The sequence below is a fragment of the Carassius gibelio genome, chromosome B5, assembly GCF_023724105.1.
Source record: "Carassius gibelio isolate Cgi1373 ecotype wild population from Czech Republic chromosome B5, carGib1.2-hapl.c, whole genome shotgun sequence".
In the NCBI taxonomy this organism is placed as follows: Eukaryota; Metazoa; Chordata; class Actinopteri; order Cypriniformes; family Cyprinidae; genus Carassius; species Carassius gibelio.
This window is the reverse complement of record NC_068400.1, coordinates 18692357-18714560: the sequence shown is the minus strand read 5'-3', so window position 1 is coordinate 18714560 and position 22204 is coordinate 18692357. Positions and strand designations below refer to the sequence as shown.

General features: G+C 34.1%; 1 protein-coding gene across 6 annotated transcripts in view; it reads left to right on the top strand.

Moving 5' to 3' along the window:
• Positions 1–22204, top strand: part of LOC127958871 (zinc finger and BTB domain-containing protein 20) — a 60805-nt gene that overhangs the window by 3690 nt on the left and 34911 nt on the right. Inside the window, exon 1 of one of the 6 annotated variants that reach the window (XM_052557914.1) lies at positions 7440–10425. The exons of 4 other annotated variants lie outside the window; for them this stretch is intronic. The gene's annotated coding sequence lies outside the window, so the exon portion shown is untranslated. Of the gene's footprint in view, positions 1–7439; positions 10426–17648; positions 21077–22204 lie in introns of those variants that run through there. One more of the 6 variants, XM_052557915.1, reaches the window with a different exon arrangement.

The following is a 22204-nucleotide window of genomic DNA, read 5'->3' as shown; positions in this document are numbered from 1 at the left end:
TAAGGTGTATACTGATTGTTGCTTATATAGGGATCAGCTCATTGAGTTGTGCAGTATAAGAGGTCGTGATCATGCTTACACTTTTTTTTTTTTTTACATTCATGCCCCATCACTTTTGGATATTGTTTGTGGATGTTTAATGATACATCAAAGTGGTTTAATTTCTGTGAATGGTTATTTATTTATTTATTTATTTATTTATTTATTTATTTATTTATTTATTTATTTATGTTGCTTGTGATAGATGCAATAGACTTTAGGGTTAGTGTGTCTTAGGGTTAATATTAATTTATATTCCTATTGTTAATGTTTACTAAAGTTTTAAAGAAATGTTAAACATATTCTTTTGTCTATTTTTGGTGAGATTGAAATGATAAATGGGACCAAAAAACAACAAATGATTCCTGATCTTAGGAATATTGGTATTCGTAGATCAAAAGGAGGCATTGTGTGCTGTTTATTTTGGAAACATCAAACCCTCTTAGTGTTTCAAACGTAATGCTCACATGCCACTGCGAGACACTTTTAAAGAGTTTGTCAGTTGGTTTGCAATTGATTATTTGACAGAATGATGCTTTAAAAATGCTTAATCACAATTAAACAATTATAGGTCTACAGAATTAAAATAATTTTGTAAGATGATTTGTAACAGTGGAAGGGCCGTTGTAATTATTCTTAAATCGGTACTTGATAGCATTGTTTATACTGTTATGCTGTTTGCTGTACCGTTAGACTAGAGTTAACTAAGTCAGATTACAGGGATATCTTAACCATCTCACTAGTTTGGATGGTGACCTTCACTAATGTAATGAAATGTCAAGGTCAGAGTCAGTTATTTCCTCTTATGATCAGACAATGCTGTTTATTTCAGTACAACACATGTTGCATTTCATCAAAATCCAAGGGTAGACCGTAATGATAGCCCAAAAAGTTCAACTGTGGTTCAAACAGGAGAGCAAGAAAATAAAACTGACAAATGCACATGTCCATATTAACTGCTTTACCAAGATGGAGTACTTATGTCAGTTTTGCGTTATAGAAACACACATAATATATAAGGCTGAATGTGCTTACAGTTTGAGCCAAACAAAAATATTAATATGAAAATATTACCTTATGGTATCTCAGCTCAACAAATTTCCAAAAACCCATTCTTACGCAATGTAGTATTATTGACAGTAGGGAAGGGTATTCATATTTTATGCATTATATTCATTTGACCTTTTGGCATTGCTTTCTTTATGATGTAGTTGCAACACTTACATTTCTTCCTGTCATGTGCTATGATATTTCACATCATAATGATCATCAGTTTGATTATTCAGTTTTTTATAGCTTGGTATCCTGCATCAGGAGGCCTTCACATGGTCTGAGGAAATCCTTGACTATAGAATGGTCAACGGCACTCCTTCCTGAACTGATATTGTGTAACCTATTATTTTTTACATACTGTAGATTCTGGGGTTTTAATTATGCAAACATGCCTGGCAATAATTCTTTATTTATTCTGATGTTCTGGGCCTAACCAGTAGGAGGAGTGATTTTACTTTAGGGCTGTTTTTATTGGTTTCTCTTTATTTTCCAAAATAGATTACACTGTTTACTGGTATCATGTAAATATGGCACACATGCATTAATATGTAACTTAAAGAAAGAAAGAAAGAAAAAACAATTACATTAAAACTAAAATTCTAGAACTAAACGTCAGGACACAAGATTGCATATTGAGTTGAGAATCATGGCTTATGTAGACCCATCCAAAGATTGTTAGTCATTGTAAGACTTTTAGTATATGATGATGTTTCTCTTGCGTAGAAGAATGATTTTACATCAAAACTCATGACATAGCCTGAGGGGAAACCATGGTTACAATGGTCAGACACAGATGCTGGCAATTTGTTCACACTTTGATTTTCTCTTTCAAGGGTCTACAACAATAATTCAGCAATCTTACAAAAATTATTATGTAAAAATTAATCAAAACATGTAGTTTGTGTTTATGTAAAATGGCTTGAGTTGGTTGAAGTTAAGTAATGTCCCATGAAGACAGAAAATGCAAAGAGATATATTATTGTCCACTTAAACCTTGAAGGTACACTCAACCAAGTGAAATAAATACATTTTAGTGAATGCTTGCAAGGTAATTACTTGACAGTTTAATCTGAGAGATCTATCAGAATTAGTGAGCTATCCACTTTTCCTAATTGAGCTGAGCTTTATCTTAGAAATATAAATTCTATTCTTCTTAACTGAATACGAGGTTATTCTTGATGAGAGATTTCCTATTTTTATGCTATTTTTAAGACGTGCAGATAGGGCTGGTTAGACTCACTAGATCTTTGATTAATGTCACATTTCTGTATGTGTGTTTTACATTTACATTAGCATTTTTCATTCAGACTGTGTTTCCCACCACGAGCGGGACTTCAGTTGTCAGCGGGAATGCTGCACGCAACAGCTTGCGGGTTTAAAAAGGAATTCTTAATATAGGCCTCGACTGTATGCTAAATCCAGGTCAAAGTTGAGACCCCTTTGTCTTTTGTACATGAGCCTCTCTAAAAGTGCAATTGTGTTCCCTTGAACGGCAGCTGCATCAGCGCTCACTAAGGATGGAGACGTCCTCGTGTTCTCCACCTTGCTCTCCCTATTTACTCCCAGTGATGCATTTTGCAGTTGTATCACATCATAGATTGTACTGTGAACTGTACATCGTTCACCTCAGATGACCTGAATGAGGTAGCGTCAACAGCGTCACACACCCACATCAGGAAAACCAGTTTTAGGCAGCAAGGTTTAAACCTCACCTGGCAGACTAGTAACATTTACCTCAGAATGAAGAGTTACTTTGGTACAATGGGGATTTTCCACACCGAGTGTGCCAACAACTCTTTCCCGCCCTTTTGCATACATAATTGTCAGTCATGTGTTGCAGCATTAACTTAGAGAATCTTTTTCCTCCCTTTTCGTTCCTAAAATTTAATGCAAAGTAATGCTTGTGAAGTACGAATCTATTTTGCGTATTACTTTTTGTTTGGCCGCATGCTTTCTCAAGGTCTGTTCCTATCAAATGTGCAGTTTGTTTGTGTACATGCAAATAAAAGCCTTCTTGTGCTTTTCACCTATGTTTTAGTTCGTATGCATACGGTAAAGGCACGCACACCACAAGGATCTTTTCAGCATGTCTATTTAAATGCATAAACGAGTACACAGGCATTTCACTGATGTGAAAAATGTATCTTGGATTCTAATAGGGAAGTTGTAAGTTTGCCAAGGTGCTTTCGTGTCCTCAGCTAACCCCGGCACTCATATGGTTTTCTACAAGTCTTAGTGAGATCACTGCCATTTCTAAAGGAAAATATCTGGAAATGGTTTGTAAAAGAGAGATGAAAAAATAAAACCGAGGTAGTCAAAGAGTTCTCTCTCAGAGTTTGGCCAAGTTTACTTCTTATTTGTTTACAACCGGGCCGTATAAAACGGGCCTGACAAACGCAAGGGAGGGAGCTGCTTTGGAGCACAGCAGAGTACTCAGAGATAGAATGTCCTCCATTTTGGAGAAAAGGGCAGCTCCAAACGTGTTCACTGTTCCAATAGGAGAAGTATTAACGGACACATAGGCTAAACAGAAACGGCGGCACAAATGCGGAATTGAGTAAAGGCTATGACAACAAGGGCTGTTTAACACATTACCACTCCACACTGTTAACAAGTCTTTATTCTTACTGGCAAGGACTAGTTTTTGAAGACGATCAGTGGTGTGCTGCACAAAACAGAGGAGGATCCGGTGGGACAAATATATAATGTATCATGTTTCTGGGAAGACAACAACTGTCATCGAATGCGCACACACACACACACGCATACACAGTGTGTTAGCAATATTTAATTCGGTCCAGAAAAAAAAAAATGCATAGATTTTTAAATCATGTAAGATTCCAGCTGCTAAAATTCAACTTTAAGAACTACAGCATGTAGACTCGTCATCGTGAAGGTCTTGATTGTGTATCTTTATGTAAATATTTTAAAGATGTTTTCTCTCCCCAGAGACCCTGGCTTTAAACAGGATCAGTTTGTGTTGTGTGTGCGTGTGTGTTGCTATAGTTTGAGGACATTTGTCTGTGACTTGTGTCTGGTTCAGAGGGGAGGGAATAAGCCTCACGTTATTGCAGTGTCTCTATCCAGGTGTTGTTTATCCTACTCAGTATTATGTGGCCATTTTGGAAAGAGCACTTGACATTTTTATGGGTATGTATGAACTGGGCCAGCTTAAAGAGGACAGCTGCAGAACTGAGGAAGCATTTTCAATGTTTTGAAGTAGGAATGGCCTTGAAAACTGTGTGCATAGGTGTACATACCTGTTGCCAGGACGGCAATTGTTGCCAAGGCAATTTGGCAGAGGCGCAAGTGTGTGAATTGTTTGATGGCCAGTCTAACACCATTTTTTTACATCTACAATTTCTTCACTAATTGGCAAAAGCAGAGAATACGGAATTATATTTTTATTAGGGCTGGGACTCGATTAAAAAAATTAATCTAATTAATTAGAGGCTTTGTAATTAATTAATCGAAATTAATCGCATTTTAATCGCATATAAATATTTGACCTGAGAACAGTGAGAAATAATTATTTTTCACATGGATTTATAGTATACCATTGAATAATGACTGAATACATAAGCTTAAGCAACAAAATATTGTTTATTTTTGTTCAACCAAGTCTAACAGACCAGTGCAATTTTTGCCATGAAGTGTAGCAATAGCATATTTAGAAACAATTTAGAAATAGTACATTTCAGAAATTCAGGAAGCTTATAGGTGCTGGAACCTTCTGTAAAGTTTTTTTTTTGTTTTGTTTTTTTAAGTAAAACACAATACTGTCAATTACATTCAGAACATTGGAAACACTGACTATTAGAAAACATCTCTCTGTTGCTTCAGAGGCCATAACATACTAAGTCCAACTCTCAATAACCTTGGCCAAAATGATAAAGAGTTCAACATAAACTGTTGCACCAACAAAATAATACATAGTTCAACATAAAGTGTAAAGTCCACGCTAGCTGCTATATGTTTTGCGTTGAGGTGATACTTGAGGCTCGATGTGCTGCGGTGATATGCGAACGCTAGTTGGTGCTCCAGTATAATCGGTCCGCGGAAACTCATCCAGTGAGAAACGTTCCGCGGTGCAAAAATAAGTTATTAAAAATGCGGGATTTTTTTTCTGTAATTAATTAATCTTAGTTAACGCGTTATTTTTTGTGTAATTAATTAATCTCAATTAACGCGTTAAAGTCCCGGCCCTAATTTTTATACAATTAATCATTTTGTAGTGCAGTTACTGCCAGTGTTGTTGCTTATTTTGCCAACTGTAATTCTATAGCATTATACTGTATATATTTTTTAACCTATATATACAATTTATGATTATGTTAGATGTACGTACCTGTGTCCAGGACAGTTGTTTTAATTAAGGCAGTCTGACAGAAGGACAAGAGTTGGGAGCATGACTGAATTGTTTTCTTGCCAGTCGAACACTACAAAAAGCAGAGATCAAAGAATTATATTTTTATTGCCTAGTATGAATCTTTTGGATTTTGATGGATTTAGGACTGCAACAATTAATTTTTTGTAATCTATAGCAGCGGGGGTCACAGAACAAGATACAGCAGGAAAAGTGTGCAACACAAGTATAAGCACAATCTGCAATAAAGGTTTTAAAGAAGACTGTTTTGTCAAGTGCTTTGAAAAAGAGCTTTTATTGTTTGTTTTGTTTAAATGCAGGGCTTTCACCAACCATACACACATCTATATCTGAAACGCTCTCTCTTTCTCTCTCTCTCTCTCTCTCTATATATATATATATATATATATATATATATATATACACACACACATATCCTGTAACTATGTGTGTGTGTGTGTATATGCAGATACAAGGTTTATATGTTGAATGCAGATGCAAACCGAAAAACTATATATATATATATATATATATATATATATATATATATATATATATACAGTTTTTCAGTGTGCATCTGCATTGAACATATAAACCTTGTATCTGCACACACACACACACACACACACAGACAGAGATACAGGATAGTAGAAAAAATATTACTCCCATACATTACATGATAAAATAATATGATTATTGTGACATGTTACTATTTTCAGAGGATTGAATTAGTGTACAGATAATTTTCTATTACCACCACTTAACCATTTGATACAATATAAAGATTAAAGTGCCGATTCAACTAAAATACTAAAGAAAAACATTTAATCACCTTTTAATACTTTGTTAAATGTTGATTTTGTTGTATATTTATTGTTTTTGTTTATTATTATAATTGTATCTGCACTTTAAATTTGATGTTGTATAAAATTTATAGCATATATTATATAGTCTTCTTTGCACATTGTTTAAAGATTATTAGGCTAGATGGGGATGTTGGCATAGTATGTGTTTTAAGTATTATCAGATTAATCAAAGAAATAATCATGAGCATATTAAAGCGTATAGTATTATTTATTATTATTAATCTAAGCATAACAATTGTATTGTTTTCTGCACTTTATGTACTGTAGGGTGGTTGGTAGGTGCTTTCACACATACTGCCTTTTATCTACATTTGCAGTTTAGAGATCACGTCTATTGAGAAATACTGGTAAAAGAGAAGCTGTAACATTACAGTTGTATAATGGCTGTTTTGATGCTTGTGTGAACAAAGCCATACAGTTACTGGTATCGGCATGTACAAAGTGAGGACATGCTGAAATGTGAAGTCTGCTTTGAGCTATTCATTAAGTTGGTACAGAGATGACTGACTTACTTTGCGCTGTTTCCAAAAATGCCTATCAATGGGAAGTAAAAATAATCAACAGACATTGGAAAAAAAAGTGCCTGTCCTGGTGAATGACGAAAACATTACAGTGTTTAAAGGTAATTTTTGATGATTGAAATCACAGATTTTACCGGTATTTGGGGCTGATGTGTAAAAAGTGTCTTTACAAAAAGACAGAAATATGATCTGTTACTTATGTGAACAGCAGATGTTATACATTTATGGGAAAAATGCAATCCAGTAATTTTACAGAGTTTACCAGGTTAGTTTTGTAAAAAGCATCTAATGATAAATTGTCCAAGAGTGTCCAATATAAAGAAATGGAAAATTCTTACTGACCTTGACACACAGTCATGAGGCGCTTCTTGTGGGGGCTGCTCACTGATATCTTTTTCAGTTTTTATGTTGTTTTCCTGCATGTTTTTGCATGTTTGTTGAACCTCATGACATTGTTGGTCACACCACTAACTTAACTTCTGACTTAAAAAAATATATATATATATATTTATAATATTTTACCAAAACTGCTTCACTTCAATGAAAAAATAATACGGTATCTTAAATTACTACCTAAAGACTAATAATACTAATAGTACTTTTTTTACTTTTTTATTTTATGTCTGAAAAAATATGAACATTTATTTTAACTGAGAAATTTAGAACATGTTCATCATAGAAGATGGCTTGACGATCACTCAGTTTAAGTCATTGTATGTAAGAATAAAATTTTTGTATTTTCATATACATTAATAGATTTGGAAAAAAATAATAATAAAATGTGCCATGTCAGTGACCCACTCTTACACAAGTGAATTGTTTACAAGTAGTCTGACACAATTACACATTTTTTAATTCCTCATTATTAACAAATTTGAAAAACTTTGGATGTGTTTAATTGGATCAGAAAAGCATCTTTCGCAAATCTTTCTCTCTTTAATAATTTGGATTTTCCCATTTTATGCTCCCTTAAATGTTAATGCACAGTGATGACTCCCATCAAAAGGATTGTTCAGATTTATATATATGTATACTTTTAATTCACACTTGCAATTAAGACACATCCTCATTTTCCTTGATAAGGTGAAAATAATTAATGAGGTTTTGCGTTTCAGTGTAAGTCTTGTGAAATGGAAAATGGTTGTTTTAACACGTTGCAATTGCAACATGGTTATTAATCTGACGACGTAAGGTTTCTAAAGGCCTTATATTCTGACACTGGAGATTTGGCACAATGGGGATACTTTCTTGGAAAAGAAATACCATTGTTTAAGAAAGAAAGAAAGAAGTTTACAGTCCAGTGTGCTGACAGTGTTTCCGTTTTCTTGTATGTAAATAAACTGTCAATAAATACAGTATGTTTTTGAAATGCGGCATTACCTTCAAGAGTAGTCTAAAACAAGGCCTAAATGGTTATCATTATTTTCCATGCCTGTATGTGACGTCTGACAGAACATAAAATAATTTTAAAGGCAGAGCAGGTTTTGTTAAAAGGTTCTGTAAAGAAAAAATTCTGCAGTTTTTTGTTCAGAAAACACCAGGAATGAGAAAGTGAACGTGTCCATTTTGATTGCATGTTTACTTTGATGTTATAAATTAGGCTATTTAACCATTTTGGATCACCATATGTTGATTGGAAAATGTTGATTGCTATGCTATGTTAGGTATGTAATGACATCCAGAAGACTGAGAAATATGGTTTCCATATAAAACTACAGTTACAATGAGCCAATTGTAATGTAGACCAGCCTTGGTGAACTGCTAAATTCAGAGTGCATTTTCATTGGCTGAAGTGTGTGTGTGATTGTGGACTGATGTTGCAGATTGGGGGTCAAGTGCAATGTGTGGAGAAAGAACTGAAGCACTAGTCGGTGTATCACTATCTGATCTTTTTAAGGATCCTCATGACTTTCTGTTTCTACTGGCTATCCTCCTTTTGCTGATGCTATGATTTATTTATTTTTTTATTTGTTATTTTTTTTTAAATTTGCCAGTTGCCATGGACATCTGTACCAACATGATAAGACTGTAATTGTACCAATATCTGCTCCAGGGTTCAAATAATTTTGAAGAACGTCACATGAATAGTCAAATGGTCCATCTTGAAAATATCTTTGTGATATATTCAGCTAAATCGGCATAGAAAAACGGCTGTCACAGGGCTCTTTTTCACTCCCCCTTTTCTCCTTTGACATTTTTACACCAAATATAATGCTATACGACTACAGTTAATAAAAATGACTGAAGAGTTGGTTAAAAATGGGAGTATATGCATAATGAGTAATAGAAATTAACATAGGGATTTACACCTTAATGAAGGGGGCAAATGGTATGGAATTAGTTATTTCCCAAGTGTGTGATGCTTGCGATATTTATTCAAATGGATGTTATCAAGTGTACTGAATGTGTTATTTGGAAAATATGCATCGTATTTCACTAAAGCATGTCAAGAAGCAAAATCACAAGATGCCAATATCGCTAACATGTAAGAAGGATCTTTTGAATCAATTGTACGATATCATTTACAAAAATGGGAACATTATGCACAACATCAGCACAATTGAGGCTTTTTCAAAGTGCACCAACACATAAAAGCGAAACAAAACATATGAGCTTGCGCGTTTGTGGAATTTCAGTGTAATACATTTGCAAATGCAATTCTCTTATATGCAGAGTATAAGGAGACACTGAATCACATTAAACATCAAACAAAATACAGCAGCAGAACTATGTGATCCATGTCCGTGTGTTTTTATAGTAATGGTATTTAAAATAAAGCAAAATAAATTCATTATTGATACAAAACCTACACTATCTGGACCTTTAGAGACCCTGTATGGGTGGTAATCATAGTCTACAACGGGTCTAAGCATGCTAATATGTGTTTATGGCATTTGATTGAATATCAGTACTTGGAAAGCCAATTAGTAGTAATTTGCACAAAAGCAGGAGAAATGTGATTGTTAATAAGCGGTGACTCAGAAGTGCCATTTACTATTTGCGATGTTCAGAAACAAAAATGTCAATGAACAAAATAAACTAAAAAAAAAATAAAAATAAAAAAGAAATTCAAAACCATCCACACACAGTACCAGTCAGAGGTATCCCAGACCAAACCCTAAAGTCTGCATAATGACAAATGGTAGGCTATATATTATACAGAGGAGTAGGACTAATTTGACAGTGAAACAAGAACAAGAGCTTCATATGAAGCAGGAACATGCATAACTTTATGATTAGATGGCAAAAGGCCATGAACACGCAATTTAAGCTTCTCTCCGGAAGACTTTCTTGGCACTTTGCCTAAAGAGCACGGGGTCGTTTCAGGTCAGGCCTGGTGTGTTATTGTAAAGGAAGTGCAGAGCATTCGACTCGCTGTATTTCACTTCCTTGTTTTTCACGTGCCGGAATCACATTTGAGAAATCTGACACTGACAAGATGGCAAAGCACTGAAAGGTTGTTGACTATGTCAAAAAATAAAAAAAAATAATTGTAGGTTTTCATGCAAACATATTTTATGCATCTAAAATGCACAAGGAGTTGCCATGCATGAGGATCATGGAGGATCAGTCTGAACAGGTCAGGATGTTTAACATGGCTTGTCGTTTTTTCATCGCATTTGTTTATGCCATTATTTGTGTGCTTTAGAAACGAATGTTTTGTTTTGAAGGTCTATTTATGTTGGAATTCTGCTTCTCACATTTTGCATTTGAATGCTTTAAATACTTTCAGCTTGGTGTAAGAGCAAAATACTTTTTCCACATACAATCACAAACTCTTTACATTTTTTTTTTTTTGCTCCATTAATGCGCATCCTGTACTCAATTTGTACATTTGTTGCCTGTTAAAAGGGTTCCCAAAAGCAGTTGCTCTACATTTAGTGAAGCCTTCTATTCAACGCTATTGAACGCTAGCTAAATAAATGAATAAATAAATGAATGATGAATGCCGTCAGGAGGACGGCACATATTTTGCCATCTCATTTGACGACCGGTAGCAGTCCATTGTTTTAGCTTGCCAAGGAATGTTTGTATTGCACAAAATCATGACCAAAAAAAAAAAAAAAAAAAAAAAAAAAGAATGAAAGAAAGAAAGAAAAGACAAAAGTGATATTTTATTCATTAGGACTGTCTGTCTTTGTGTATTCTCATGCAGTCTGGTCTGCATTTATATGCTAACATAATTTAGTCCTCTAACCTAAGGCAAAGTTTACCATCACCTCGACAGACCTCGACAGAGTGTGTGTGTGCAGCCAGTGTTACTAATACCTCATGATGAATGTGTGTGTGTGTGTTCATTTCAAATTTACTTAGAAACATGGGGAGCCATTTCAAAATGTAGAGACATTTATTTGCCTGTCGTTAGGATATAAATCTTTGTCTTGATTTAAATGTCACCTCTTTTTAACAGTAAATATAAAAACTGATTCAAAACAATAGTTCTTATTATATGTACTTATTATTTTCCACAAATGGAAACGGCTTTTTACAACTCATGCGCTGTGTAGGTGTTTTTAATGCAAACGGGTTCACACAATTGGAGCAAAGGTAATTAAATCCCGAGATTGATTGATCTTTTAGTTATTTTTTCATCAAGGATGTTTTGATTGTGTAATATCATCTAATTTTAAATTGCAAGTATGTTGGGTTCACAGGACTGTTTAGTGATATTAGGATTGGTTACACAGTAGCTTATACACTGTCAGAAAAATATAGAAAAATTGTACCTTTAGGGCTACAACAGCTTGTCACTGGTGGAGTACCTTAAAGGAACAACTTTGTACCTTATTGCCCTTAAAGGTGCATAATAATACCTTAGTAATATTTAGCCTTAAGGTACTAATATGCTTCTCTAAGGGGTAAATTAAGAGTATTTTCCTAGTAATAGGATGTTGTAGCCCTAAAGGTACAATTTTTCAACAGTTTTGTTGCTATTGACTTGACTGATGGTATGAATGGAGGATGAACAATGAATGGGAAAACTAGCTGAAAATATGTACTTGGTTATCTGGTTAGTTTCACTTACAGGTGTTTGCATCAACCCTCTCAAACAAGTTGTGTTTGAACTATTTGTTTTTTTTTTAAGGCACATACTGAGAAAAGGTTGGACGATGACCAGTATGATGCGCTTACACTCCAAATGAGTTCCAGATGTATGACAGCACCAGTGAAAATGATTGTATTTATTTATTTTCGTAATTTAATACAGATGTTTTCATTACAAATTATCTAGACTAACAATAACTCGAAGTTCACAATTAAATCATGTTTGGTATGTCCCCTCGTGGGCTTTAATGACGAGTTTGTGCAAAGTCTGATGATCCATGTTGTCAGTGTCACAAATTTTCTTAGTGACCTAGTAATTAATGTAGAATCATTAAATTATGTCATAATCCCAAAGCTTGCATTGCTGTTCATTTTCTAGGTTTATATATATCCTAATTGTTCTATGTGGTTTCTGAGTTTTGAACCCCACTGAATTTAGTGAAGCTTACTTACAGTTTATGAAGACTGACACATAATAGCTGAATTTGTATATGTGTAACACTTATTTTGGAAAATGTTTAATGCATTAAGATATTAGAAAATAGAAAATGAAGTAAATAATAGAAAAGGCTACTAAACTGACAATAGGTCAAGCTAATCTAATTCTCACAAGATCGTCTGATTGATCAGTATGGTAATGATTTCTGCATTCAGTGGATTTCCAAAAAGTTTTAGAAATATGGAGCTCACTGTTGCATGTGATAGGTTGCAGGGTGCATGTGTGTGGTAAGGACATTTTCTCATTTTGACCTTGACTAAAACCCACTAGCAAGGAAAAATATGTCACAGCGAGTAACAGTGATTCATTGGGTCTGAATTATTCTTGTCCACAAGTGCTGCCAAAATCTAGACAAGACAGATACTGTTAGTTTCATTTCTTGATTTGTTCCTTTCTTGCTTCCTTAGCTAATTTTTGTGGTTTTTAAAAATACTTTCACTGAGATTGATATGGCGTTAGGACATTTGCGTTACAGGCTATTAACACCTATAAACAAACTGTATGGATACCACAGCATCAAAAAGCACTTAGTATTTGGACAGAAAAGCAGGTCAATGTACAATTCGGCATCATTACTATATTTATGTAGGATTTATACGAATATAGTTTGGTAGCGTTATAAATAAATTCTCGGCACCACCTCTCTCTCTTATTGTTTCTGCTGTGTGCCATTAAAGACCAAGCTCAGAGGCAAAGGACAATGTGTGAATGCCGAACATTGTAAGTCACATTTGCATATTTGAGATTTATATTATTCAAATGCTTGACATCCTTTCCCAGAAACCCCCCTCCCTCCTTCTCTATGCCCGACACCCCACCCTCACCTTTTTCTTGCCTTGCCTCTCTGTCTTTGTTTTCCCCCCTTCTCCCCCCATGCTTGATAAAAATGATTTCCAGTCACTGCACGGTATGCTTTATGAGATGGCCGCCTCATTAAAAAGCGTCTCTGATTAACCTGAATTTCGACTCCTTTCTTACTTTTCCTCTCTGCCTGTCTGTCATCCATGTTATTATTCTTTTCTTTCGTCTCCGTTGCCCTGTGCTCTTTGTCGCTGCAGTAGGGCACAGCCGTCTGAGCATCTTCCAGACAAACTGACCTCTAGGGACGTATTGACAGTTTGTGTTACTGAGTGACAGACGTATAGAGCCACAGAGCGACAGTGAAGGAACACACAGAAAACCATTCCAGTAGTCTCCCAGCAGTCGTTTTTCCTTTTTCTTTTTTGTCATAAAACTCAGAAGATTCCCTTCTAAGATTAGAGATTTTTGGGAGAGGGAAAACAAGGGTGGTGAAGGGGTGGAGGGGGGGTGCTTATGTGCAGTTTTTTTTTTCCGGAAAAAGGGGGTGGGGAGGGATCTAATTAATTTTGAAGGATCTTCAGCCCCTTTCGTCCAAGGCAGAGAAAGAGGCAGGGCGGGAGACGGAGGGGTGAGCGAGTGGGTGGAGCAAGTCTGAGGGAGAAAATAAGTGAGACGGGGAAGGCGGGGGGGACAGACAGACCCCTGGACTGATTAGAATTCTGGGCAGGTAGTAGGCGGCTGCTGTGCACCCACTGTGGCCAGGCAGAAAGGAGGGGAATGGCTGCCCACCCGCCTGCCCGTGTGTGTGTGTGTGTGCTTGGGGTGATCTCTGGGAGCAATTCTTGACGTTCAGGTTCCTTGCACTTTTGTTACCTAATTCACCCCCCCCCCACCCCCCGATCACTCCAATATTTCAGCAGTGTTTATGAGAGAAACTACAAAACCCATCTCAGATCTCCAGTGTGTCCCAGAATTATAGAAACGGTGTCACTGCATCAATATAGCACCACACTAGGTTCCCAAAGTAAAGGTTCATTCATTTTAAAATGTCTGTAAAATACTTTATTCTATCATTGCTTAATTTGCAGAGACAACTACAAACGCTGTGGCTCTGTGATGCCTTTAAAGCATTTAGTTTATTTTGAATCACCCTACCTGTCTGGCATAGAAACGTGGCTTATCCAGTGGCATGAGTTTATGGCTGGACTCTCTAGGCAGACAAGGCGGGTTGTTCAGGCAACCTGTAGGAAAACAGTCATTATTTTTGAAGTTCTGTTGTGTTACGCTCATTGAACATAATGTATAAACTAATATCACAAGACCAAATGACCCTTTTTTATGCAAAAAATGAAATAAATAAAATGTCGTTGAAAGCAAATTATATTATTGAATCGACCTTGCTAGACTCTCAAACTGCTCTGTTGTCCTGTGTATCTAAATATTTTGCTACACCTTTGTGAAAAATGCACCCCACATGAAAAAATATTATAGTCAATTATAACAAATATGATAGTGTTTTTGAACCATACTATAGTAAAGTGTTATACTTTACATGTTATAGTATTTACAGCACTTTGCTAATGAATGCTACAGCATACTGTATTATTAACTATAGTGAACTGGTAAACTGTAATAAATACTGTAGGATACTCGTAAACTGTAGTGTAATGTAGAATAATATACCCTATAGTTGTAGAAAACTTAGTACCGTATTAGGTAATTTTTTTTATATCACTATAGTTGGTTGAAAAACACTATAGTATTTACTATAAGTTACTATAATATTGTTTTTTATGTGAAGCTTAAGCATACTTCTTAAAAGAGTACTTTTTACTAATTCACAAGGTACGTATATACTTAAAGGAAATAATATACTTTCAAAGAATATATTTAAGCACACACTGAATGTAATGGTTTTGGACACTTAACTGCATGTTAATTACAATTAAATGAAAATCTGCTGTAGTTTAAACTGGACTTGCTTTTTTCACCCACTTAAGTAAAACATTTTTATATAACTAGTGATTAATTGCATTCAAAATAAGCATTTTTGTTTATATAATATATGTGTGTATACTGTGAATATTTATTATGTATACAGTATATAGTACAAACACATGCAAGTATATATTTAAGGAAAATATGTTTTGTTTATATATTAAATATATTTACAATATATATAATATCAAAAATAAGAAAATAACTATATAAATTTATATAGCCTACATGCAAATATTTTCAAAATATATACTGTATGTGTGTATTTATATATACACAATAAATATACACAGTAAACATACATTTATTATGCAAATAAAAATGTTTATTTTGGGATGCGATTAATCGTGATTAATGGTTTGACAGCACTATACTGTAGGTTATATAACATTTTGATGATAACCTTTATAGTCTTTGACATATGGTTGAACTGTTGAATGTACTGACAGGCATTTATGCTAAACTAATATATACTTTCAAGGTTCAAGGTTCTTTAGTGGGCACATGTATTAAGTAGTGAAATTTTCACCTTAGTTTCACATCACAGAGTGCAACAACAAATTAAGAACATACACGTACACATTAAGACAAGAATTCAGAATATATTCATAAAATATGGTGTAAATAAAATAAACATACAAAGACAGAATTTAGTAAAGAGAGAAACAGAGTGTAAATGATTCATTGTACAATGTTCAGCATTGTATGTATTTAGTGCCATTACTGCATGTGTCTGTGTGAGGTAGGAATATGTTCACGCTCTGAAGTGACTGTAATTCTGTTGAAACTTTTGTTGTGTATGTGAGTATATTTGTAATTACATATTCGTAATAATCAAGTTGCCATATAGTACTATTTTAAATTCAATTTAAAAGTAAAATCAAAATAACACATTACAGTTATTTATAACTGCTATCAAATACAAAATGTGCTCAAGAAATGTACTTCATTAAAGCATGGGAAATACAATAATTTTATTATTTCAAATTAACTTTAAGGGAAAACTTACAGTATGTACATTTTAATGTACACGTGTTTTAGGAAATAAAAAGCAAATTAAATGCACTTAAGTGGCTTTTCATTTCATTAATATAATATCTGAAAGTATTTTTTCAGTATCCTTTAAGGATTTGAAGTAAACTACAAGTGCACATACAGTTAAGTACAATTAATACAAGTAAGTGATCCTTTTTCATGGGGAAAACTAACAGAAATATAAATGAACTAAAATAACTTTTTATTCTCATGAACAATAACTATAAATCAAGCATTTCATATTTTACTGCCATCTTTGATTCAAATATGTCATTCACAATGCTTCATGGGATATGTAGTTAATTCTCTTATAAAATAAAATATGCTGTAATGTTTTTTGTTCTGAATTTTATACTTTTTTGCCTCAAGTCATAGTTGGTCACGTTGTGATTCACTTCAGGGCTGGATAGTTTGGTTCAAGGCCTAGGACTCTTTTTTGAAGAATTTGTTGAAATCCAGAAAATACTTGCAAAATCAAGGCCACCAAAAAAGTGGGCGGCCACTTAGTATGTAATGTTACGCTTCACAAAATATATGAAATATTCGAGAGGCTAATGGAGTGTTTTGTGAAGCTTTTATGTCTGTTACATCTAATGTATCCCTAAAAAGCTTTTGAAAGATCTTCATACTGCGTGCCCTAATGAGCTCCTTTTATTAAAGTCTCTCTGCATGCATGTGTGTGCGTGTTTATCAGAAAACGTTTACCTCCTCTACCCGTATCAATATGCATGAAGTATTCATTGTCTGCACTGTTTGTCATGCTGCATGGTATAGACAAAGCGCCTTTCTTTTTGTTTATACTGAGAACATGGCTTTGATCATGGCCTCTGTTCTCTGCCATTTATATTCACATGCATATATTCGTGCAGTGTGGATGGTGATCAAAAGGATGCACACACAATATATGCAGTACAGTATGTATCTTGGACTACATTAGCGTTAATTCATCACCTTTTGGGGACTTGTTACCATGCTGTTGTTAATTAATGTGTATTCTGATGGTGATGATATGAATAACAACATTACAGCTACAGTGTCTGCAAAATAGCACAGGAGAGGAAAAGCACAAATATGATCATTGTGTAAATCTTCTGCATAGATAAGTATATGAATAATTATGAATGATATTATTTGTTTAAATGGTTGGACTTTCTCAAATGGTTTAATGAGAAAAAGAAGTACGCTTAGTTGTATTAAATCTCCACTTGTAGTGAACATCAAATCTTAAAAGTATATATTTTTTAAAACTGTAATTGAATATATTAATGAAATAAAAAGCCACTTAATAGTACACAGTGTAACTTTTTTTTTTTCAAAATGAATTAACACATTTTTAATAATGAGCTAGTACATCATGAAACCACCTTCCAAACTAGGTTTTTTATTATGGTAAGCCTATAATAAAATTTAGATTTTTTTAGCTGTGGGATGGTTTTCTCAGAAATCATTTGTGTGTAATTTTTATAACTGAAGAAAAGATGTCAGGTTACAACTGTATATAGCTAAAAAAAAAAAAAAAAAAACATACAAACAAAAGCAAATTGAAAGCTACAGTGCCTGTAATAAAACACAAATCAACATAGTTTGCATTTCATCGCATACGCAATGCATTGCCTAGGTTCACAGAACAGTGTTCATGTTGTTAGGAATGCCAGTTTCTAAACCGGTTAGTGCTTTTGGTCTGCCTATAAATAGCTTTGGCAAGTTATATTTTAGTCTGTTTTACTTTATGATACGAATATCAATCGATAAATCTAAGTGTAGCCAAACTTTTGAAATGTTATTTTAAAACAAGTAAAAAAACAACAGCAGAGTATAAGCTACTCACCTGCTCATAAGACTTCTCTTTTATGGTTCTTTTAAAGTCATAAGACTTTTTTTTGATATCTGTCTTTTTCATTATTGGAGGAGTTTTGATATTGTTTGATATAGTGAGATTCGCACTGAGAAGGCGATCGTCTGTATGTAACCATAAGCACAGTGCTGTACCTCAAGCCAAAATAACCATAACCAAAACCATGTTGCGACAGTATTTTTATGCCTCAACTGCTAATGGGCCAAAAGTTACAAAGAATATCTTTAAGTGTACTTAAATAGTGTTTCTTAACACACTTTAATACACAAATGTTAATGTCAAATTAAATGTTTTAATTTAAAATACATTTTAAATCATTGTTTTAAAAATCTAGTGTCATGCTTTAAAGAAGTAGATATTTTGATGGGCACATGCATATAAATAAATTATACATTGAACTATAGTGTGTAAACTGATACCTTATCATGACATATGGATAATTCAAATTACACTTAAACACATGACTTACAAGTTTCAATAGAAATGGCATTCAAGTATATTTTAGTTTATTATAAATGCTTGTGGTAACCATATTTACCAGATTTAACCATATTTTAAAGACGTATTTTAGAAGTTATTATGAAATTGCATGAAGATGTACCTAGTCAGAAAAAGTGCAGCTAATTGCATTTAATACAAATTTAAACTATAATAATTTATATTTAACTTCATAAAGCATCTGAAACCATTCAGTTTGGGGATCTGAGCCTTATCTAGAGACCAGAATAACAGATATGACTGGGCTCTTTTGGCAGTAAGCAGCTTCCCAAAACACCTTAGCAACTGCATCGCAATATGCTAAAAACTAATTTACATAAGCAAGCACCATTTCTATTTTTCTTCGGAAAATGTAAAATATACAGTAAGCAGAAAAGACAGCTATTTTTAGCTTTTGATAGAAGTTACAGAACAACAAAACACTGTTTTCTCACAAGATAATTTTATTGCAAGAAAATTGTCTGCTTTGTGAATGGGCCTAGTGTCACATGCTTATTGGCGTCTTTGCCATTGGCATCATAAATTTAATAATTACCCGCAGTAGAGATGAAGTCATCTCGGTCCCTCAAGTTGGTGGGCAATAAAACTGATTACACGTTCAGGGTCACTATATTGTCTTTGATGATATATCTGACAAGCTTTTTCTCAAGTGTCAGACACTAATGTGGAAGTTGTCAATCACTGACAGACATAGAGCCGTTTCAGCTGGAGTGCATCTCTAAATCAAGGTAAAAACTAATTCATTCATCTATGATGCTGAAGAATTGTGATAAGCTTCTGCGGCCTCGAGAACAATAAAAACAGTGTTGAGTATAAAAAAATAAAAAATAAGTCATCATCACAAGAAAACACGCTTAATGCTGATATAAACCAAAAGGAATTTTGTTTTATCTAAAAGTTTTGATCATGAGATAAAGAAAAAAAATATATTGCATGGCTTCAGTATAAAGCCCGGTGCAAATAAACCTCTTTTACCAGGACACCTGTGTCAATATTAATATCAGGCTGATCTACATTACCCATCAAAATTAGTTTCTATCATATTAGGGCTTTTAACATCTGCATCTGGCTGAAATGATTGCGGGTTGAGGTCACTGTCATTGTCACTGAGTAGTTGATGTTTTGTCAAACAATTTGTTGGGCAGATTATCTAATGCATTTATAAAGTAGCCTGTTTAATTATTTAATTTGAAATATTTATCAACTAATATTTTATAGGTAACATTAAGAGGTACATTATCAAGAATGTAGCTAAAGTCAAGCACTACAGTTTATTAATATTATCATAAACTGCACTGGCCAACAATTTGCTAAAATATCCATGTGACAGACTAGATAGTAAATTTGACAATTTGTACATTTTACGGTTGGTCCATATTTATTCTAGCTATTTAAAGGAATATTCTGGGTTTCCTGCAAGTTAAGTTGAATCACCAAATGTTGGTTACTTTTATTAAATTATAAGCGGCACATTTCTGCTTTTAAATGTCTCAAAAAAATTTGGCCCCATTCACATTTGCATTCACAAGTTTTTAGTTTTTTTGTTTTTGTTTTGAGATTATCAACATTATATCACAAATACTCAAATTGTATTTGGCCGTATTTTCATTTACCTTGCAAAGGTTCATTTATGGTTTACACAACCCTGTGTTGCCATCTACCTAAATGTCTAGCTTCTTCCTAGTAGCACCAGAATTAGCACCACAGTCTGAATGGGTGCATAGCCTTTAACACCAAAAATGAGAAGTGTTGTGAAAGTCTGTTTATTTTCCTATCCTACCTATGCTCAGTGCTAAAAGAATAAAACAGAATAAGCCGAAAGCACATATTTGGGTCATGACCAAACATTAAAAATCCATTGCATATCATAAAATTAGTCATCTGCTTATTTTTTATGCATTGAGAATTGTATTTTTTTTTTTTTTTAACGTTCAGCAGTGTTGTAACTTGCATTAAATGTCTAGTCATAACAAGTCATAGGCATCCGTTGCACCAAAAGTTACCCAACAATACAGAGTAGGATGGGTGCAAAATGCACCATGTTGATACATACAACTTTCATGGCATTGCAAGGCAGTATAAAAGATGGCAAATTCACCCTCATTTATTTACCTATCTTTATTTCTGGTAGTATATTAAGCTTGAAAGTGATGTCGTATCACTGCATGAAGGGTTAATTTGAGGCCTATCTGGGTTATGTTACTGACTTCTGAAGTTCATGGGCATTTTGTAACTTTATCTTACACAATGACTGTGCCATTGCAGCAATATGGGGAGGATTACTTTTGTCATTGTAATGCAAGGGCACAAACTCCAATAAAGCATAGACTGGTGTAACAATCAGAAAATACAACCCTGTTGATCAGAACACAGGGGAATGAGTGGCTAATATTGTATGTTCGAGTGTATTATACATCTCATTAATAAACAAACGCACTGTAATAGGATAAATCTGTGAGGGTTGGCAATGCACAAGACAAGACAACCATAAAGACCAAGGTGAGTGTTGCTTTGATCTATAGAAGACTTTTTTTAGTGGTCATGTTTATTAATTTCCTTTAGTGCAGTGTTGAAGGAAGATATATTATACTTTAATATGTTGATTATATATGACTTTGCTGTTGTGAGATGTGACATAGTAATTTAAGCATGCAGGCACTCTAGTTAAAAAGGTCTTAAGAGGAGGTTCATACTGTCAGTGATTCACTGAGTGACCAAACATCATTTATTTTTCTATAAGAGTTGTCAATTTCTAGTGACACGAGCAACAGCGACTAATGGTGATTGAGCAAATTAGAATGAAACTGAACACAGGGACAGATTTTATTAGTTTTTTTTTTTTTTTTTTGCATACTGTGTGCTCTTACATGGCTGTGATAGTAAAAAATTCAGTGTCTCCAGTGTGTGATAATGCCAGCTATAGAGAATGCCGTATTTTGTATTGCAATAAATGTGAGTTTGCATGCATGTGCTTGTCTTACACAAAGATATATTTGAATTTGTCGTATGTAACATCCCACAAAAATGTGGAAAAATAGTGACTAATATTACATGTGATTCATTTGTCACACCGCACTTAGAAAGTCAAGTTGATACAAATTGTGGGATACAATATAACATGGACTGTGCTCTTTTGTTTACCGCACATTTTGACAAATGTGGTATATTGCCTATACTTTAAAGAAAATGTGCATACTACACATTATGTAAACGGCACACGTACAATGAGCAAAGCAAAGCATTGGTATGATAGACATAGCCCATCAATTTAAAAATAGATTAAAAACAAACAAGTTCTACAGGTTTTAAGTTCTTAAGCATTTTACTAAAGAAAATAACAAACAACTTTGTCTGAGATTTCTCAGTTTTGGTGCAGAGCGTAATTGATCTTAATCATGTTTTTTCACTCTTACATTCACACAAGAACATAATAAATTCTAGGTGTCGGTGAGGCTGATTGGCAAGTGAGTTTGGTGAGTAAGGGGGAGGTTTGGCACCTGGCATGTGTTGACGGTTACTGGTTACTCTCCACACAGACACACTCGGCTATCAGGCAAATATGGTGCAGTCTGGCAAAGAGAACAACTTGTACATTCCAACTTATAAATGGTGTATCACAGACAAGGC